Source organism: Hakea prostrata, chromosome 2 (assembly GCF_041222555.1).
Source record: "Hakea prostrata isolate BN-2017 chromosome 2, UWA_Hpros_2, whole genome shotgun sequence".
Classification (NCBI taxonomy): Eukaryota; Viridiplantae; Streptophyta; class Magnoliopsida; order Proteales; family Proteaceae; genus Hakea; species Hakea prostrata.
The window spans coordinates 10,112,436-10,134,823 of record NC_142601.1 but is presented as its reverse complement, the minus strand read 5'-3'; the positions used below and the strand labels follow the sequence as shown (position 1 = coordinate 10,134,823).

Genomic DNA, 22,388 nt, shown 5'->3' with positions numbered 1-22,388 from the left:
ATTTATATAGCAAAATAAAAAATTGTTAGAAATTGATAGTGAGCAAGTGAGAAAAGAGAAAAGAGAAGAAAAAAATATGGTTTTTATAAAAGAATGTGTATTGACTATTTTAGCCTCATCTTAACTATAAAATTTTAAGTAAACATTTACATAAATGAAGAGAATGCAATTTTGACCATAATCCATAATAGACAAAAAGTCCATTATGGATTTTGGAGGCTTTTCTATTATTTTTAAATAAAAACAAAATTGATAGATGCAAAACAATTTAAAATATTGAAAAATTCTCATAATTGAGAATGATAATTGATACAAAAAAGAGCCTAAGAACAACAACAACATATGTGAGAGAGAAAGAGACCGGAGTTGAACGAGACGCAGAAAGCAAGAACAAGGATAGAAACAAGGAAAAGGTTATTTGGGTGCTGCTATTACCCTTACTTGAGGCCATTTAACAAATACAAGTTGGATTATAGGTCAGCTACTTGTGTGTTTGTGGGGTTACAGTCCAAAGAATCATGGCTATTGTTGTTTGCATCTTGGTACTGGTAAAATAATAGTGTCTCAACATGTAATATTTGATGAAACAATTTTTCCCATTCAGCAAGGTGTTGAGTGTAGTTCTGGGTCTCCTTCTTCAAAAAGCAATCCTCTATTAATGACTATTGCCCCTGTACAAAATTCGGGTTACCATCTTCTCTGCATAATGGGACATTAGATATTGTACATGTGTTTACTTCTCTTGAAGAGAATAATGGTGGGTGTTCAAGGTTGATGAATGAGCCAAATGTTATTCCATGGGTTCCTACCATTCGTGTTCCTTCTTCTATAGGGTGTTAATGGGCTACTACTTCTGTCAATGGGTTACAAGTTACTAAAGCAAATAATTTTGTTGTTCTAAATAGGCATGCACTTGATATTTTACCTTTACATGGGGCTTCTATTGAGACCACTGGACTTACAATTGGGTCTCATTTTGAGTCTAATTCTACTCATGACAAAACCACCTTTTTTGATGGGCCTACAAATGGTCAACTACCTATTGCAAATCTGGACTTGCAACTGCAAATCTTTCTAATGAGCTTACATCTAAGAAAATGCTCACAAGTTTAGTAGATTTAACTTCTATTGGGCTTTTACCTGAATCGGCTACTGATGCCTTTGGTCCTGATGCACCTATTGAGTCTACTCAACCCACCTTGGTTCATACTCATCCAATGGTTACTAGGACAAGGTGGGATCCGTGTAACCAAGAATCCAAAGAGTTTTTTTGGCTACAAAGTATCCCTTACCTTTGGCCCTTTATGCTACTAGTCCCACTGATATGGAACCCACTTGTTATACACTAGTTTCCAAGTCTTCAGTTTGGCGTTAGGCCATGGATAAAGAATTCAACGCCCTCTTGGTTAATCAAACATGGGTTCTCACCCCTCCATCGATGGATCATAGAGTGGTTGGTTGTAAATGGCTATTTCAAATTAAGTGTAAGTCTGATGGCTCAATTGAGCTCTATAAGGCTCGCTTGGTAGCAAAAGGGTATACTCAAGAATAGGGAGTTGACTATGATGAGACCTTTAGCCCGATTGTCAAACCAATGACCAGTCACATAATTATTGCTCTCGCCGTCTCTCGTCGATGGGCTATATGACAACTTGATGTAAACAATGCCTTTTTACATGATAATTTAACAGAGGATGTTTGTATGCAACAACTGCAGGATTATGTTGATACACAATATCCTTCTCATGTTTGCAAGTTGCAACACTACTTGTATGGTCTCAAGCAAGCACCCCAGGCATGGTTTCAACGCCTTAGCAGTTATCTTATCGTACTTGGTTTTGAGGTTCCAAGACCAATTCATCTTTTTTTATTATGCGTCACACCTTGGCATACCTTTATGTGTTCATATACATTGATGATATTTTGATCACGGACCCTTCCTCTCAAGCCATAGAGGAGATATTGCATACTCTTTCTTCAGAATTTGCCCTTAAGGATCTCGAGGCAGCCCGCTTCTTCTTGGGTGTGGAGCTTATTCCCATGGACTTGGGGATTCTTCTATCACAACAAAAATACATCTCTGGGCTCTTGAACAAAGTTGGGCTTATGGATGCCAAGCCTATTACCACCTTGATAACTTCTTCTACACATCTATCTAGCATTGGTTGCTTGCCTTTGGCTGACCCCACACTTCACCATACCCTTGTTGGCGGTTTGCAATATGTGACTCTTACACAGCTTGACCTTTCATATACCATTAACAAGCTATGTTAGTACCTCTCTTCTCCAAATGAGGACCATTGAATTGCTTTAAAAAGACTTTTTTGATATCCCAAGGGTACCATACTTTGTAGGTTACATATCACTCCCTCCCCCACCTTTTAATTAGAGGCCTACACCGATGTAGATTGGGTTGGTTGCCTTGATGATTGCAAATCTCAAGGTGGTTTCTTCATATTTTTGGGTTCCAATTTGGTTTCCTAGTAGTCTTGGAACAAACTAAACTTGCAAGATCTAATACTTAAAAGCAAATATCATGTTCTTGCTCTTGCTACAACAAAACTCACTTGGATGCAATCTCTTTTACCTGAGCTTGGTATACAATCTTCTCTCCCCCCCCCCTCGCGGTTTGATAATATTATTGAGGCTATCTATCTCTCCACCAACCTAATGTTTGAGGCTATCTATCTCTCCACCAACCTGATGTTTCATGCTCATACTAAACACATTGAGGTTGACTTCCATTTTGTATCTGACAAGGTTGCAAAGAAAAACTTGTTGGTTCACTATATTCCCACAATGGATCAATTGGCCAATATTTTTACCAATGGTCTATCTTCGACTTGCTTTCAATTGTTATAGTCCAAACTCAAGCTCCTTGAGGATCCCTTGACTTTGAGGGAGGCTATTGGGGACTAGGATCAATATAGTCATATAGACTTTTTCTTATATATGTTGTATCTCGCGATATATGTAAATAGTAGAGAAGTGATCACATTTTGATCATCGGTTTCATCATATGCTTGTGGGCATTTTGATACTACTGATTTGACAAGGTGGTCTCTTGATGATGACGCACCTGTGGGAGAAAGGGAATCAAATTCTTCTAATATATAATAGCATAACATCAAGAGATGACATGAATGAGAGATGAAATTCCATATAATATAGTTGTTTCATGAGATATTAGTGTATTACCAAATAATGAGTTGTGAATGAATAAAAGATTGTGCTAGGGCATATAAGTTGTTCATTGTGAACTATGGTGCACTTGGGGTATGAACAACTATTCTTTTTGATGTCTTATGCACGACCTTGGATTTAATAGCGAAATTTGTTGGTTATTCATAGTAATGGTAATAGAACTTTTGGAATTTCAAATCGTATTATTGGCATGTTGAGGTTCATTACAGATCAATGTCAGCATTTTTGATGAAGAGAAGATTCCTAATGTGAACTTTGAAGAGAAATCACTAAAAATTTTTCAGTTCCTTTAAACGTAGTTGTTTAAAGTAAAAATATTACTCATTCAAGTTTGGGGAGGTGATCTGGACTCTTCTTTGTCCATGTAGGTTGGGTAGTGTAGGTGGATGGTTAGATGGACAGGTTGGGTGGAGAGGATCTTCACTAATGACCAAGAACAAGCACAAGCCTTATATTGGTGTCTAGCCTAAACTAGAGGTCTTGTGTTGACTTAATTACGATTTTTGTTTGTTTTGTATTTTGCCCTTTTAGAGGTTTCACTGTTACAATCTCAAGTCTCACTTGCAAACCCCTAGTACCGATTGTCGACTTCAAAAAGCTTTCCTCTCTTCTTCTTCTCTCAATTCCTATCTCCTAGACTTCTACTACTAGGGATTGGGGTTGTCGTTCCCTTCATTGTTGGTTGCAGAAGTTGTTGTTACCAAGGTTTAAAGTATTTGGCAGTATCGTTTTTTATCGGCTAATACGTATTTGTATTATTGGCTATTGACACCATGCTATCCAAAGCGTTTTTGAAAAAACATTTTTTCATATCATTTCTTGCATCTCTCATTGTATCGACTAATACGTTGAGAGACAGTACAATGCAAAGAGATGTCTCTTTTTAAAAGTTCAAGTTTAAATAAAAGCGAAAAATGAACAATACATAACGATACGTATCAGCCCATACAACGCAAAACGGTACGACACAATGATACGCGACGTTTTTATTTTTTATTTTAAAAACAAATCACATCACACATAACTATGCGTATCGGTCGTATCGACATGTGTCGTATAGATAAGGCCGATACTCATCGAAACTATATGTACTTCATAAAAAGGGGGAAATTGGGGTTTTCATTCGTGACGTTGCGGTCTGCGGAACAAGGTTTTCCGGTTCCCTCAATTCTCTTCCACTGTTTTCAGAATTTAAACCCGAGTTTCCATTTCCATTTCCATTTGGGGCTCATATCAATCTCAGATTCTCACGGTCAAGCCCAGTTGTGCCTTGCCACGCTCACACTGATTTCTTTAGGTACGCTAAAGCTTGTATTCTCAATTTTTACTTGGAACGGCAACAGTTTTTGTAGTTTTAGTATCTCCCTTAAGAATGGGAACTTGGCGGGAATTCACTTGGCTTCTTTTCTCATTGATTGTAGAATCTGAGGGGATTCAGCACTGGATTTTATGGAGTGTTGTTGTCTTACCATAACTATCAACGCATTACATCATCCATAATGAAGTTCTTTTACTAGAATTTACGTTTTCTCCTTCTTCTATATCAATAATGAACTGTTATTCTCTCCTATTTCCGCCATTTGTACATATTCATTGAGTTTTTATTCTTCTGCTGGGATGGAACGTTTTAGAAATCTCAAGAACAGTAGTGATTAGTCTGGAGTTGTAGTAGTTTCACTTCTAATTTCTCAAATTTGAAGAGTTATTGTCAGCAAAAATGTTTGGTACCTAATGTTAGAACAGATTTGATATCAAGGAAGAGCTAGTTTAACCATATTCTGAAAGCAAACTTTGAAAAACGAAGCGTTCTCTCTGTTTCGTGTTGATTCTTGAATCCTTTGTTCTTAAACTGAAGAAAAGAAGAATCCTTCGACCAGGTAGTTCTTCTAAATCTCAAATCCTGCAATGGAATTTCTATTATTTATTGTCAGTTTCCTGAGGACCACAGTGAATTTGTGACCACCGTGAACAAATAATGACCATTATACTAGAATCCATGATTAACAGAAATGTAGACCTTAAGTTTGAATTGGGTTTCAATGGGTTACGCTTTTTAGGTATCGAAGTAGAATATCAATTTGAAGTTGATCCCAAGGTCTGATCTTAAGCATCAGAACAGTCCTGCTTATATAAAACAAATTAGTATCAACGATTTGAGGATTTCTATAGCGAAGCCATTAGAACAAAAGGAAAACCCCCCCCCCCCTCCCCCCCCCCCCCCCCCCCCCCCCCCCCCCCCCCCCCCCCCCCCCCCCCCCCCCTATCTTATTTAGTCAAAAGTTATTTCCTTAATAAGAGTCCAATTAATTTTTGTAAAGGAATCCTTATCTAATAAGGAAGTCCTAAGTCAAGTGAGAGTCTGTTATGTTAGGCTATCAATAAGCTCTTCATTGTAAGTTAAAGTCAGTTTTGATAATTAATTGAATTCATTAAGGACCAAGGTCTCCTTATTGGGGAGGCCTTGGTTGAGTGTTTGAGTTAAGAATTTCAGTTTCTTCTTTTAATTATAGCAGCTTCAAGAGATCATCAAGGCATCCTTGCGCATGGTCCAGCCACCCAGCACCTCTCCCAAGTAAGTTAAAGCATTCCCCACCAAGCCGGTCCCTCTTCTTCTGTCTGCCACCTCTCCCACCCCTCCCTTCACTGCTGCAGCCTCCGATACCCTCTTCCCCTTCTGGTTCAGACCTAGAAAACCACCCTCCCCCCCAAAAAAATCGCAACTAGTCCCTACCACTCCCCCTTCACTCTCCTGCAAATCCAGCCCCTTCCTAAGGCAACCCTCCCCATTCCTCCTCCTTCCCCATGACTTCCTGTCCTAACTCCATTAGGACTTATTGATCGCCAGCCCCTTTCCCTCTCCTTTTCTCCTCATTAGAATCGCAGGAAGCTTTAGAGTCTAGCCCTACCCTTAATTTCTGCACATCTGACTTATCTTGGTGAGTTTGAGAATTTTGCAAGTCATCTTCAACCTTAAGATATGCAGAAAATTCATACTTCCAGAATTTTGATTTTTGTTGTCTGATCAATTTGAAACTCACCTAATTGAAAGGATAGCAGAGGGGGGCTATTCTGGGCAGCAGAAACTGCAGGCTATTAGCCAAACCTAACCCCAGCCAAAACCTCCACAAACCCAAAAATTGAGTTGAACAAATTGCACTGCCACCCCAAAATGGAGGCCTTAAAGCACTGATGCCCCACTTTATATTTGAGAAACATAGGCACCTTAAAGTTGCATTTTCATTGAACACTTTAGTCCCATTTGTTATTGAAGAGTGTTAAAGCACTTTATTTTTTTCATTCAAAAAATACCCTTGTCAAAATCTTGGGGGGGGGGGGGGGGAAGAAAAAAAAAGAAGAAAAACCCAACAACACAATCATCTTCACCGAATACCCTTCACCAGTCTTCACTGAATACACTTCACCAGCGGGACTTTTCACACAGTATTTCCATTAGAATCAAGCACTTCAAATCAACATTAAAGATTTCTGAAATTCAATGAAAGCTAGATATCCAAGCTAAAATATGAAGAATAGCAAAACAGAACTTGTCTACAAACAGAAGCAAAAGTCAGAAACAAAGAATCAGGGAAGAAGAAGAGATAACTGACTTGATCCTAGAGTTTCAAATTATCTGCAACTAATTTTTTGAGCACTTGCAATTGGATTTGTGAAGTACTCAATGCTCAAAGCGTAGGAACGGAACTAAAAATGTCTCCAATCATATTTGGCAGATCCAAATCTTCAACGCGAGATAACTAAGTGGACGAAATACAGTGTGTCAAACTGTCAATTAACTGTTCGCGTTTGTGAAACATTTGCTCTCTTTATTCTACAAGATCAATCTTCTCTATTTTCAAATCTTCAATCTTCGCTCTCAACATTAAAGATTTGAAAAAAAATTGAACAAAACTTTGGGGGTGAAAAAATGTTGTTTCTGCTCTCTCTTCGACTGCGAGAGGACCACATACTGTAGCATTAGTTGTTATTTTTTATTTATTTTTTAAAATTTTTTTGGTAGAAGTGTGAGTTGTTAGGTTAACATACCCAAGGAACAAGAGGGAATAACTGTACTTGTAGCTTAGTGCATAGTGGAGAATAAGTCTAAATAGAGAAGGGTAGATAAAGTCTCTTCACTCTATTATACATAAGGGTATAATGGTCTTTACTATTGTACAACTAATCATTTTAATGGAATAGGACCTTTGTGTTTTTCAAATATAAAGTGGGGTGTCAATGCTTTAACCCCTCCATTTTGGGGTGTCAATGTTCTTTGCTCAATTGAATTTGATTTCAAGTTTGAGATTCCAAATCTGAGATTGAGTTTCAGAGGATTTAAAACCCTGTTAGTCCTCCCACATAGTTTTAGGTCTAAATGATGAATCTCCATTTAAATGGTTAATTTAAAACATCCAACTTTTAAATTTAATGAGAATGAAAAAGTCCACCACTGTATTTCATGTGAACTCAAAATGTTCTCTAAAGCTTTCTAAATTCTTCTTGGGCTTCTTACTTCTACCACTCTGCACCCTTTTTGGTCCATGTGAACTTGTTCACATTCTGCTTTGAAGTCCTCATTATTGAAGCTTGCAGAAACTTGCCAAGAAATACTCCATTTGCCTTCTACTGAGGAGAAAACTGACACATTAATAGAGATAATTTTGCAAGGTAGACACAATTGATGCAATTAATTGTTCAAATCCCCTCCCCCCAACCCATAAAAAAAAAAGGGAGGAGAAAAAAGAACTGAATAATAAAAATAAGTAGTAACATAACAGATTGGTTGTACAATGATAATGGAAAAATAACTTGCAAATATAACTCCAAATGCTACCCCCACTTCAATGCATTTCCAGAAATGGATCTGGTTTGGGTAGTGCCAAAGACAAATTTTCATTTCAGCTTGAGCAAACTATGATGATAGAAAAGGTAAAGCAATTGACGTGAGAAAAAAGAAGGCAAATTACCAGCCTTGGTTGCATGAGTCACTGTCAGTTGCTAAGTGGCCCTGCTGCTTCCATTTGGTTATTTGCTTTCTTAAACTCAAGCATTCTAACTAATTTTGTGTAGAGTATTGAAACCTTATGGTTTAATCTGACAGTCTTCTGATTATATGAGTTTATACTGATTATGCAAAGATATAATAATACATATTATCTTTCTACCTGGAAGACTCAAAATACTTGGGTTATATATAGGTTCCTAGTGTGTTTTGTATGCGTGCAATTATTATTACAATATTTCTTTGATTTCCCATAGATTCTCATCTTAATCACATACTCTTGACATTGAGGCAATGCATAGTCTGTGTCTTCTAGTGTCCTGATTTTCGTGAATCATAACTGAAGTTGCTTCTCTGATTTTCCACAAACGAAAACAAACTAGTTGTTTGGGCATGGCAGCAGAGGAGCCCAAAGACTTATTAAAGGGTGTGGACTGGAAAACTGTGGGTGGTGGTTCAGTTGATGGATCAAGTGGTGGGCCAGTTGTGAAGAAACGGATCCCCAAAAGAATAAGACAAGTCCCAGAGTACTATTTCCTTCCCCGAAGATCCTTACCTTCTGCCTGTTGCCCTCTATGGAGCAATCTGCGCCGCTGGTGTTGGTGCCGGGATGTTGGTGGAGATGTGGATAAACAAGAAAATTAAAGGTATGCCTTTTCTTCCATATGGGTGATTTTAGGGGCTTTATTATTCTTCAAGTTCTAAACTCAATTTTTCGATCCACAATTTATTTGGTCTTGCGGATGGTTTGTACATCTATATGAATGCAGTGCCATTAACTTCACAGAGATTCCTGGATTCTTTAGGCCAGTATGGGATTGTACTGGGAAAAAGATCCTGCCATTTCAGCTCTGGTCAGCAACTTTAGAATGTGCTGATCATTCCAATTGTACCATTCCAGTTTTAAACTGTGTTGATCAGTAACATGAAACAAAAAATGCGCCCCTTAAAGTCAAGGCAGTGAATGGATCAACAACATAATAAGAATTAAGAAGATTGAATATTTAAGGATATTTAATGTCTAGGTCCAGTAGCTTTGCAGTTTTGATTAATTCCTACATAACAATATAAGAAAACTGAATATCCAAATCCTTAGTCTTGAATTCTACTGATTTCCCTTTCCTCTGTTTATCTCCTACCTGTATATATCAACACCCACTGTATCATGAGAGGGTGAGCTAATGATGCCAATAGAACTTTCATGTTGAATCCAGGTGCATTCTTCTAAAATGATGCCTGAAAACACTGCATACGAACTAAAAGCACATACCGATGTACATGGTTCACCTAAGAGCTGTCTTTGGTTCTCATGCTTCTGAATTTTTCATTCTTAGAAGGTGTTTTAGTAGATTGAAGAAGAAGAAAGAAGATGAATGCTCTTGGTTTTTGCAACTTTGAGTATGAAGTTTAGCTTTGAAGAAGAAGCATAATACAAGAGGATAATACAAGGAAAAGGGCTGAATGAACTAGGGTTCAAGACCATAAACTTTCTAATGCTGGGGTATTTTCTCAAATATAAAAATTTTACAAATCCAAATGTTGCAGAACGTTGCTAAAAACTAAATTTGATGCTAATCTTTCATTTGTGTTGATGTATAAAATGGTATTTTATTTTGAGGATGTCTAAACAGCATAGGGACACAGTCAATTAAGCTTACCGTAGCATAATTCCTTCAATATTAATCAGATTTTGGCAAATATTTGTTGGAAAGGAATTATGTTCCAATAATTTGGTGTCTGCAAGTGCTACTTAAAACCACTCTGATTGAATATTTCCTTTTAGATTTCAAAACATATTGTTCATGAAATAAAAATAACCGCAAGTGCACGGTATTGTGTAGCTAACGGGTTGATCTTAGAGAGATATAACCTAACACTCTTAATGGTAACACGAGAGTAAGAAGATTCAAATTTTTAACTAACGTAATTATGCTAAATTAACGGATTAAAATAAGCGGTCCTAACACATGCATCTAACATGATCGAATTGGAAGTAAAATAAAAACAAGACATAACCTAACGATTCATCATCTAATAAAAGAATGCATAAATAAATAAAGACAAGAATAAAAATTTATCACAATAGAAAAATAAATAAAGAAAAGGGAGGTGATTCAAGTGTAACCTCTAGATCAAGGGAAGGGGAGTGCAACTAGGATGACTTTGATCGTGGATCCTTTGTTGTAGCTTAAAGTTCATTGATTGGGGGAACGAGTATAAAAGAAAGAAAAACAATGCAGAAAATAAATAACAGAACAAATAACAAAGTAATAAATGAAAAGGGAACCCTTAACCAAAAAGAGACCCGATTGTAGGTATCTTTGATAAGGACCTAGGGGAAAAGGGAAACACAGTAAATAAATGTTGAAAAATAAATCCTAAGTTAAGAATATAGAAGGGTAGATAGAAGCTAGAATGGAGGGGGGAGAGAAGATTACTGACAGAAACTATGTACTTGCATCTTTGAATCTTGAATCATAAAAGAAAACTTTGAACAATTCAAAATCCAAGCAACCCTAACAAGCAAATCTAGAGTGATCCAAATCTACATTTGCTAGACCCAAAGAAAAACGAATCATCTTAAAACTTGAAACTTGAACTCGAAATTGTTGAAATTATATTGATTGAAATAAAGAAAACACACTTGTATGAAGGAACAATTTGAATAACTATTGTATTAGATAAAAAAAATTGAACCTAAACATTGAATCTAAAAACTAGAAATCCACAAAAAATTCAGAGAACTAGAGAAGGCCTGGAAAAACCTAAAGAGAAAAGAAAGTATAACCTAAGTCTAAGAAAAGAGGGGTATTTTTAGGGGTTGGCAAAGGGATTACAAATAAAGAAGAAAATTAATAATAATAATTAAATAAAGAGTGAAATAGGAAAAGAAAAAAATAACAAATAAAGAGAGAGAGAAAGAGAGAGAGAGAGAGAGAGAGTAAAAAAATAATATTTTATTTCTAGAAAATCTATAGAAAAATTGGAAGATCCTAATCTTTGATTAGTTGTGGGCACCATACATATATATTAATATATCTCTTTTTAAATGACAATAAAGTAAAATAAAATAAAATCCTAACTAATCTCAACCATCAATCAAATTGATTTATTTTATTTTTAAGATATTTTTGAAGTTGGTCCATAATCGCATCTTGATCTACTCCTAGCCCATCATGCATAGAATCGGGTCCTCTTCACAATTGAGAATTTGAATTAACCTCTTTATATGGATCATACCCGAAAACGGCATATATTTGCTTTGGTCCTAAAAAATCATAAAATATGCAAAAATAACACAAAACCAAGGTAGCTCCATTCCAAATGTGTGAAATGTATGCTTTATGCCCTAAGGTTTCATAAGTTAATGCCTTGTTTTTTTTAGGGTTTGCTTTGGTGATGCTTCACCATATTTGGGTTAAAACTTTTGGAATTGAAAAACACCCAGGTTTAGAAAGTTGAAAATTTCATAAACCACCAAAATATGTTTTTGTTCTTAACAGAGGTTATCTTTTTAAGTATTTTTGTTGACCCAGATGTGCTATTTGATTATTTATCATAAAAATGTTCTAATTCATTTATTCAAATGGTAAATGACATTTCAAGTGTGTGTGGGCTAAGTAATGCTTATAGTACTTGTTGTGTTCCCAACCAACTTCTAGAAGTTTCAATGGGTATGACACTAATATAGGTGTCCAGGACAAAAGTTGTGCAATTTGATTGAAACTGGTCGAGTTGAGTCGTAACTCAAATCGTGTGCATTCTTATTCTCCTTCACGATTTTTGGATGGACAATCCCTTATTTTTTTTCTAATGGAAATTGCTATCTCTTGTATGATTCCAACTTTTGATTTATTTTACCCTTTTCCCCCTCTAATTAAACATCTCCTCCCCCCCCCCCCGGCCCATCCTTTTCCAATGATTCATATATTTCTTTATTTCCTGCATTGTTCTTTGTTATTATTGTTAATTTCAAAATCTCAACCTTGAATCTGACCCATATCAGTCATCGACAATGATTTCCCCTTTCTAGCCCAATTTTTCTCTTTTTGTGTCTGTTAGCAGCTATTTGATTCCATTGTGCATCAAGAACACTATATCCTGAGAAAGTTAATATGTTCAAGAATATAGAGGGCAAGGTCTGCAAGCAAGAGGGCAAAATGCTCTGTTCAAGTGATTCCACCATACTGTTTTAACTTACTGTACTTGCTATGTGCACTCTCCTCAATTTCAGAAGTAGGAAAGTATAACTAATGAAGATTTTGAATTATGCTACTGATCTGACAAGATGGTAACTTGATGAAGCCACACCTATAGGAGAAAAGGGGTCAAATGCTCCTAATATATAACAGCAGGACAGCGAGAGATGACATGAATGAGAGATGAAATTCCATGTAATATAGTTGTTTCCATGAGATATTAGTGTATTATTAGATAATGATTTCATGTTTTTTAATTTTACTAGTATTAGTCATTCATTGAATCCAACTGTGTCCCTGCCAGTTTCTGTGTCAAGAACCATACTAGCACCCTTTTGTCCAACATTTTTTTTTTTTGAGCATACCTGAAACAGTGCTGCTAGGCCGACATTCCTGGAACAGGAACAGGGTGCCTATAGCCAATGATCGAAGAATGCCTTTCTTCTCTAGTAGATTGCACAACAATAGTAATTTTGTTTAAAGCATTTTATGTCCTCTTGAATAAATTGGAAGCTTTAACCATAACAAGGAATTAACTTTTGGACATCTGGGTAGGTTGTTTACAATGGTGAATTCTCCCCTCATTTTTTGTTTGTAATCCTTGACCTTTGACTTCACCCATTACCAGCTATGTGCAAAGGACTTCATGTACTTAATAGTTATGGATTATGGATAGAAGTAGTTAGTGCTGTTAGAATGTGTGCTTAGGTACATCTTTACCTCTCTTTATGTTTACTGCACTGTGCTTTGAATTGGAGTTTAAAGCTAAAATATTTCATTGACATTGCAGAAGATGGAGGGGTCATTTGGGAGTTGGATAAGTAGCATATGAATGATTGAAGGTTGCTGGCTGAGTGTTCCTGTGAGTTTTGAAGCTTTGGGAGTACAGTTTATACATGCTTGCTAAGATTATTGAAAATCCAAACTTATTGATATCTAGCAGAAAATATCTCAAGCTGTGAACACCACTGTCATGCTTTGGCTTGCATCTTATGGAATGTATGAAAAACACATAGCTCAACAAAGAACACTGCAGTCATGCTTTGGCTTGCATCTTATGAATATGTCATCTTAAGAAGATTCTGTTAAACTGAAAGGAGTCTCAGATTCAAATATTGGCGTACGCTCTTGTAGTATGGAATCATTTGACTATACCATTTTGGATTACAATTTCTTAAAGAGACATTAGTAGAGGTTCTTGGCTTGCTTTTGTTTCACTTGGCTAAATCATCAAAATATTTAGAATTGCTATAACTTTCAGAATTATCACCATTGAGCTGGGTTTGTGAAATTACATCATTAATCAGTTTTGCCGTTTTGAAACGCACTTTCTTAGATTATCTAAATGCAAACACTTGTATTAGGGATAAACCCTCATATGCGCAGCGGATCAAGCATAAAATCAAAGACATGAGACACCGATTTACTTGGTTGGGTCAAATGACCTACATCTATGGATGAGTCTAGAGGACTCAAGATAATATACATAGTTAGATCAATGTAAAGTTGGGTACAGAGGAACTCTCAAATAACAATTACAACATTTCAAAGAAGGAACTCTCAAGAGATCAACCAATAACTCATGGCTGCACAACACCGAACACCATAGAACTATCTCACCTGTAAACGCACAACACAGATGCATCCACAAGCAGCACGAAGGTCAACCGAAGGCAAGAACGCCTTCAAATCGACTAGGGAACGAACCACCAAGCCTCAAATTAGAGAGCAAGAGAGACAAAGGAGAATCTCAGCTCAGAGAGAGAGAACATCCCAACGTATATCACATTCGTATGAAACCCTAAATCCCAAAATGAGGTTTAAATATACCACAAAGAAAGGACTGAATTGCCCCTTTAAAACACAAGAAACTACTAGTAAACTACCTAAAAGGAGAAAGGACAAATATGCATCTGTCAAGTGAGATATTCCAACAACTCCTAATGGGGATTAATAGAGAATCAACTCTGCAGGTTGGATTAGATCCTATTATTGGTTTAAATTTGGAGCTTAGAATGAAAAGATTAGAGGAATGTGAAACTTGAATTACATAAACCAAATTCAATACCAGTAGCCCAGCAAAAATCGATCTCTGGAGTCTGAGTACAGATAGCTAGTTTGATGACCTTCCTTGGTTGCACTTGGAAGCATTAATCTATAAAGAATTATGAGTGATGAAACTAAAAATTCAGAACAAAATGCATAGGAATACAAATAGAAACCAAGCTTTGAAATTGAAAACAATTCTGATATGCAACAAGAATAGAACCCAAGCCACAGTAGGAGGTTTGAACATTCATCACAAACAATCTGAAGGGAAAAAATAAAACAAAAATATGTTTTATTCATTTATATCGATTTGCCCAGCAGGGCCAGCACATATATACCTATTCTCTACCCAGTAGTAGTAGTAGTTTTATTTATTCTTTCAGGGGTAATTCTCTCCTTAGAACTTAGAAGATAATACACTTTTGAACTTTCTGTTCAGAAATCAATATTGGCAGCAACAGAACAACTGTGAAGGCGAACCTTCTTTTGGATTCACACAACGTCCACTTCCTTCTCCTTTCATAACGCAATCAACATTGCATTCATAGTGTCCATAGTTTGCATCACATGCTCTATAGCAATGCGCGAAAGCAGCTTGGCTTACACCTGTGATCATATATTCAACCATAACCCCAAATAAAATAACAAATCAACGAAGGAAATATAGTCAGGAGTGAAACAGAAAGAGCTTTGAGTTTCATTTTACAGGAGTGAAAGACACACCAGAGCTGAATGAGACACTGAAAGCAAGAACAAGCATAAACACAAGCATAAGCTTAGAGAAGTTGAGAGCCTTAGACGCCATTTGCTTTACCAGCTGGTAGTGTCTCTGCAATAGTTCTCTCTGAAGCTTTGTTGTTCTTCAGTTGGAGAAGCTGACTCGTGTATAAATCTCTGATGAATGGAATATTTTCTAACTTTTTTTTTTTTTTTTTTTTTTTTTGGGTGGGGGGGGATAAGAAGAAAAGTATTTAGTTAAGATAATTACTGTTTTTCCTCCATACAATAACTTAATTACTAATCAAACCTTCTCTTTATTAGTATTGCCCTCTCGCTTCTAATGGTGTCAACAGGCTGTTAAGGGGGAATACACTGAAGCTTGTTATTACATATTTACCCTTTACATTTTCTCACTAGGATCCAACCCTTTATAATCCAAAATGACTAGAATATAAAGGCAAACTTGGTATTCTAAGTCTCCTACCCGTATGGGTCAATGCGAGCATTACCGCATATGCTTCAACCATGTATGCAAAGAGGCAAATGGGAGACTCACCCACCACAGCCAAGTGTGTGACCCGGATCGAACACCGGATTAGTCAGGGCAAAGCCTTGGAAACCGAGATTGGCAAACCACAAAAAAGAGGCAAAAGAGGCAGATAACATGGTCTTCTTTGATGTTCTCTCCAGATCCTGCTCACGAACTATTGGAGACCCTTAAGGCTAATTTGATTGTTTCTTCTTGAATGGTTGTGCTGTATTTCAAAATAAATGTAATATCGTCTTTCAACTTTTTCTAACGAGGGGCAAAATATACATTCCACATGCGATCTTAGCAATCCTTTAACACTTAGGAGTTATAGGGGCAATATTAATTTAAAAAAGTGCAAGGTTGAGTTAGTAATTAAGCTAGCGCAAGGGGCATCAAGAATCATCCCTAAATAACTTTATCAAGTTGTATAGATATATATAAAGGAATTTTAGAGAATAATCTTGTTAGGTAAAAATATTTTAGATAATAAATTTGTCAAAAATCCAATATTCTTAAATTATATAAAAATTCTTTATCAAAATTTGGAAGGGTAATCTTTGTAAAAGAAGATAAGATACTATCTTCTTTGGAAAAGTTTGTAATATGTATTTTACCAAATAAGCTCTCCAATTTAAGAATCAAATAACTCTTTAAGTTACTATACCTTTGTTTAAAAATGTGCCCTTTGCCTATTACCATTTTTAGAAAAAAATTACTGAAAAAGAGTTTCTTCAAATTTTAGTATAAAATTGTGTTATAATTTAAGGAATATGTAATTCTTTGACAAAATAAGTCTCTGTATTTTAGGGAAAATATGTTTCTTGGTAGAATTAGAAAAATATTTTTAACTCATACCAGGCCAAATAGCCAGTCATATGATTTCATGCTCTTCTTACCAAAACAAAAAAAAATGAAAATAAGCTGGCCCGGATGAACCTCAGTTCCACAAAAAAAATAAAAAAATTATGTTACGTTCTATATTTAAGAAACATGTAGAAAATGAACTAATGTATATGCCTTATTTATTTTAATTTTGGCTAATTAAATAATCTGCCTTTTTAAGAAAAACTTACCCAAATTATGTCTTTTAACTTATCCAAAGAAAAATACCTAAACAAGGAAAAAAATTAGAAAATAATTATCCCCCACCTCCTTATGTAAAAGCTATTTATTCTAAAAGCAAAAGAAAAAGATTTCTCATCGGCAAACTCTCTAAAGGTGGCCGTGTTTTGCACGCGGTGGTGATAACGTCTTGTGAAGATGTAGTAAAACCAAAGATGTATTAGGTTTGAGTCTCTGTCTTTACACATCTTTCTCCTTCTCCGACTTGAGCTCTCATGATCATTTGCTGGTACATAGTGACACTTATTCAGCTTTGCTAATAAACATACTAATGTTATGACATAAATGTAGCATTAATACATCATGAATCACAATAAACCTTAATGGTTCCTCTATGTTCTCGTTGGTCTCTCGCATGCAAGAGAATGTTATGCTTACTCTTGATCGATCCTTCAATAAAATACTCCCCATATGCTAATTGCACTGTAAATTTGTGACTAGTAAGCTACAAAGATTTGAAAGTATATAGTAACTCTTAAAACACTTCTGAACCGGAAAAAAAATATCAAGAAAAATTAACTGGTCAATTATAAAGATTTTGATCTTTGAAAAACTTGTAGGGTTAAAATTGGACCTAAAGTCCTTGAAATTTTGGTAAGGCCTCAATTTTTATATGCGTTGCTAACTTATTGATGGAGAGAGAGGGGCATAAGCGTAATATTATTGTACATACTTTTTTATCCAGTAGCTGAAGGCATAACTATGTATATATGTTTGTTATGTAATGTAATTCTCACTTTTAAAAAAAATTATACTAGTGAACTAAAATAAGAGAATTATAAAATGTTTTACGTTAAATTTTTGAAAAAAATAAATAAATAAATTTGATTGACCAAGTCAACCCGAACTCAAATTATTGTCAAACGGGCCTCGATAGATATTGAGCTAAACATGGGCCCAAGCCCATTTGGATGTTAAAATTAAGGGTTTCAATTCCATACCAAAACCGTTTAACCGTATCAAACCGCACCGTCTAAAAATGCACCATTCAAAATTCAACATGGTTATCGTTTCAGATACTCATACCATCAATTTGTATTGAAACCATATCAAATTGGTACCGTATCAAACTAAGGGATAAAAAATGTAATTTTATAATTAAAATACTTTACCTTTACCCTATCCCTAATTCCTTTATAATTAAAATACTTTACCTTTACCCTATCCCTAATTCCCTATTTCCGTTTTTCGTTTCATCCTTCACTCCTTTTCTTAGATTTACTTGTTTTGTCTATTTTAATATCATATTCTATTGATTGTTTGATCACAATTTCACTAGGATTTTAATGAATTAATAACAAAAGTGGCATGGGTTCATTTATACTAAAATTGTACTACACTAGATTCCGTGTTTAAACAATTTTTTCGTACTGATTTAATACTGAAACTATACCAAACAGTTTTTGCAAATACCGAAACCGTACCGTACCATGTAAATTTGGTACGGTCCGGTTCTGGTTTTTGGTATTCAAAGTTGGTACCGCACTGAAACCGTACCGATTGACACCCCTACTTGAAAGTAAGGTTGTCAATTGCGTAGCGAAACCATTTAATAGTATTGAACCGCGCCGTCTAAAACCACATTGTTCAAAATTTGGTACGGTTTTTGGTTTCAAGTACTCATATTGTCGATGTATACCAAAAACCGTACCTAATTGGTACTGTACCAAATTAAGGGATATAAATGTAATTTTATAATTAAAATATTTTACCTTTACCCTATCCCTAATTCCCTATTTCAGTTTCATCCTTCACTCCTCTTCTTAGATTTACTTGCTTTGTCTCTGTTAATATCTTATACGAAGAAAATTGCACCGAACCCATTGGACCGACCCCCTCCGTCCGAAGACCACAACGGGACCTACTAACCTAATCCACGATCGTATGAGGGCGCCGCACATGTTACCCACAAACGACCCCGAACTTGCGGTAGGTGGAGCTAACAATAGGAAGCAACTATCGCCAAGACGGATAGGGAATCGGCAAGACGGAACACCTACACCCCGAAGATCCAGGGAAGAACTCCAACGGATGGCCCCGCAAAGATCATGAACCATCACGGCGAGACTTGGAGGTAAAGTCTAATAAACGAGGACCCACCACCAGAGGTATCGAATGTTTCTCTAATACCGATTCATTCGCGCATCTAGCCGGAGCTTTGGATCAATTCGGCGACTAGCCGGAGGTGGCCTCCCGACCCAGCGGTTGGGCCACGCTAACCACCTTTCGTAGATTATCTTTGTAGATCCAGAGGCTTGACAATTTCCGGACACATCAATATCATATTCTATTGATTGTTTTTTTTTTTGTAAGGATTCTATCGATTGTTTGATCACAATTTCATTAGGATCTTAATGAACTAATAACAAAAGTGTACTGCACTAGATACCGTATTTAAATTGTTTTCTCACACCGATTTAATATCAAAACCTTACCGAACTATTTTTGCAAATACATAAACCGTATTGTACCGTGTAAATTTGATACAGTACAATTTTGGTTTTTCGTATTCAAAGTTGGTACCATACCGATTGACACAATCAGGTGTCAATTGTATACTGAAACCGTTTAATCGTACTAAACTGCACAGTTTAAAACCGCACCATTTCAAATTCGGTGCGGTATGTACCGAAACCATTTTTTGAGATTCAGTACAATACAGTTTTCATTTTGAACGTTGAACTGTCGATATGTACCGAATACCGTATAGCTTTACCACATACCGCATATCGTTTCTTGTACCATATTTGAAGGTTATTTTTGTAATTTTATTTTAAACTCTTATTAACTCCCCAAATCCCTTTGTTTTAGACCTCTGCTATTTTAGACTTCTTCAGTTCTTTCGTTCTTCGTCTCTTCGAGTTCGAGTGTTAAGACTCCTTCACTTGAAGTTCAACCCACCTTCTCCTTCTTGGATCTCTTGACTTTTATGAAATCTTAAGATTTTTCTCAAGAAAATAGTAGAACTTTGGAATGTCTTGTGAGGAGTTTCCCTTCTTAAGTTTGCATGCCTTCAAGAAGGAGAAGGTAATGGGTTGGAACCGATTGTAGGTAGCCTTTAAATCTGGCCGATTTCAACAAGAAGAACTACAAATCAAAACCAAAAGTAAATCCTTATCTTCCTTTCTCTTCTTGTTCTGATTAGGAGTTGAGAACTTGTTGAGGAATCTACACGAACACTTGAAAGGTTGTTGTAATAACGATACTTCGTTAGAGCTAAAATGTACCAAAGGTACTTTCTTTAAGGTATTTAGACACCCTGATTTGTGCAATACATGTACCAAATGTTTCTTCACCCCCAAAATCAATCAACCCAAACCTTTAAGGTTGCACCCTAGAAAGGTTACTTAAGGTGTAATCAGGTTATGTTCACTACTTAACAAAATAACAATAGGGGGAGGGAGAGAGAGAGAGAGAGAGAAAGAGAGAGAGAGAGAGAGAGAGAGAGAGAGAGAGAGAGAGAAGGAAAATGACTTTATCTAGAACCCCAAAGGTTGTGGGTGAAAAGGTAAGGTCACCTCCCTTTTGAAGGTACATATTTAGCTCAATTCCCTACAAGAAAGTACATATTCAGTTGACCCCTAATGGCATCTCCACACTTCCACTCAGCAGTGGACTTTCCGGATTAAGACCAATGACCCACATCATATAGAATTATTAATATTAATTAACATATAACTATATAACCATGGTTGGGTCACACTAGGGTTCGGGCTTGGTTTTTTGTGTCGCATAAGGGTTCGATCATTAATCCCAAAGATATATTACATAGGTCCTTACTATATATAAATGAGATAATCAGCTCATTTCCACTTGATGTGGGCCTAAAGTTTCCGTTATAGTTCATAAGATAAAGACATGATTAAAACATATATTTAAATAAAAATAAAAATAAAAATAATATACATAAAGTTTTAAACATATTTCCAACATTAAGTGTTGAAGTTTCATTTTTGTATCATAAGCTTGTTATGCCATTTCTATAATGAAAACATTGACCTCATGCATGCTAGCTAATTGTACACAAATCAATTATGAAATGCTTCAATGGGCACCCATTGGTAAGTTGCTCTAATGAGAGGAGCCTGGAAGCAAAATCTCTATTGGATGCATTCCTGCCCTACTCAACAAGATCTTATGGCTTGGTAACTATGGACGCCTAAATTTGGTTCGGCTGGGAATTCAAAACCTATCCACCTGCGCAGGCCGTGCCCCCATTCTTTTACCCTCACAATTGGGTTGACACAGGCCTGTCCGTGTACCAAATGTAGGCCATGTGTGAGGATGGGGGATGGGAGGACAGGCTATCAGGTGGAGAGGATCTGGACTCATAGGCTGCTCTTGGATCAAACACTGTCCAGATCCTCTCCACCCAGACAAGTCGTCTCCCCCTATTCCCGCAACCTATGTGGGGTGATGGGAGGACAGATTGCCCAGGTGGAGAGGATCTGGACTCCTTGGCTGGGTTTGGATCAAACAGTGTTCACATCCAGGATTAGATCAAACATTGCAAAGGGTTGAGTGTGGACTTCAAATTTTCATAATTTTGGGATCAAATTATGTACCCGTCCTTTATAGTCGCAAGCTATTATGTCTATAGGAAATCCTATCCCAATGAAATTTGAGTTCATAACCTCTTATGAAGTATTAGTTTTTGCTAAGTAAACCAACACCTGATTGTTAACCCATGGAATTAGTAATGGGATAGAGCCGTTGTACCATCATTGCAAAAGCTCTTCTTTTTTTTTTTCTTTTCTTTTTCTTTTTTCTTCTTTTTTCTTTTTTTTTTTTTTTTTTTTTTTTCCTGATATGGGGGCATATGATCATGTGAAGGAATACCCTTTTTTTATTTACCCAAAGAATGAAATTCTGAAGTTGATCAATAACTTGAAATGGGTTGGATCATGGGCTTCAAATTTTCAAAAGTTGATTGAGCTAGATTAGGTTGGGCTTTCCAACACAATTTACCTGCAATGGCTTTAGAGCATGGTAGAGGGAGAGGAAGAGGCCCTAGCCAGCGACCCACATTTGTCACATCCCGCCCTAAATCCACCAAGGGGGTACCCTATCTGGATTATCCGGGGAGTGAATCATGGTCCCGCCGATCAAGTTTAGGAACGATCATAGTCACTTAGCACAATAATATAATCAAAAGCAAGAACAATTCTTTGTATTCAAATAATTTAATAATAAAAGTCAAGAGAGGATCTCAGAAGAATCACAAAGGACATCAGAGTGCAGAAAAGATACCAATAAAATAAATGATCAACATACGGAGATGAGGTGGAAATTCCCTCTACAACATTGGCGGAAGGTAGATCGAATAAAATTAAGGGTTACAACCGGTTCCCAAAATGACCAGGGAACAAACTAAACTACGGTCTCAACAAATCAAATAAAAAGGGTAAAAAGGGGATGAGGCGATATCCCATCCCTAACACATAAGTACAAAACTGAACTACTCCAGATAAGCCCCAAACTCAAACTACTAGTCTCTATAAACTTGTACACCATGACCAGTGGGGTACGGGTCATCAACTTGGTCTTCAGAGTGTTGATTGTC

At 36.3% G+C, this 22,388-nt stretch overlaps 1 long non-coding RNA gene across 1 annotated transcript; it reads left to right on the top strand.

Annotated features, from left to right (window-relative positions):
- Window positions 1-4,322: 4,322 nt before the first annotated feature.
- LOC149023675 (uncharacterized) lies at window positions 4,323-14,268 on the top strand. Its single transcript, XR_016171551.1, has 3 exons — window positions 4,323-4,501; window positions 8,587-8,850; window positions 13,193-14,268. It is a non-coding gene; the product is annotated as an uncharacterized LOC149023675 (long non-coding RNA).
- Window positions 14,269-22,388: the final 8,120 nt, after the last annotated feature.